The sequence below is a fragment of the Brassica oleracea genome, chromosome C6 (genome assembly GCF_000695525.1).
Source record: "Brassica oleracea var. oleracea cultivar TO1000 chromosome C6, BOL, whole genome shotgun sequence".
Classification (NCBI taxonomy): Eukaryota; Viridiplantae; Streptophyta; class Magnoliopsida; order Brassicales; family Brassicaceae; genus Brassica; species Brassica oleracea.
The window spans coordinates 14,306,021-14,306,254 of NC_027753.1; positions in this window are offsets into that span (position 1 = coordinate 14,306,021).

Sequence of the window (234 nt, forward strand, 5' to 3'; positions counted from 1 at the left end):
GGAGGCAACCTAGTCACATGGAAGAGCAAGAAGCAAAAGGTGGTATCATGTTCAAGTGCAGAGGCAGAATATAGGGCAATGAGGAAGCTAACTAGTGAACTCATTTGGATCAGGAACCTGCTAAGAGACTTGGGTATATAAACAACAACACCAATCACAATGCATTGTGATAACCAGGCAGCTATCAACATAGCATCAAACTCAGTATTCCATGAAAGGACTAAACACATTGAA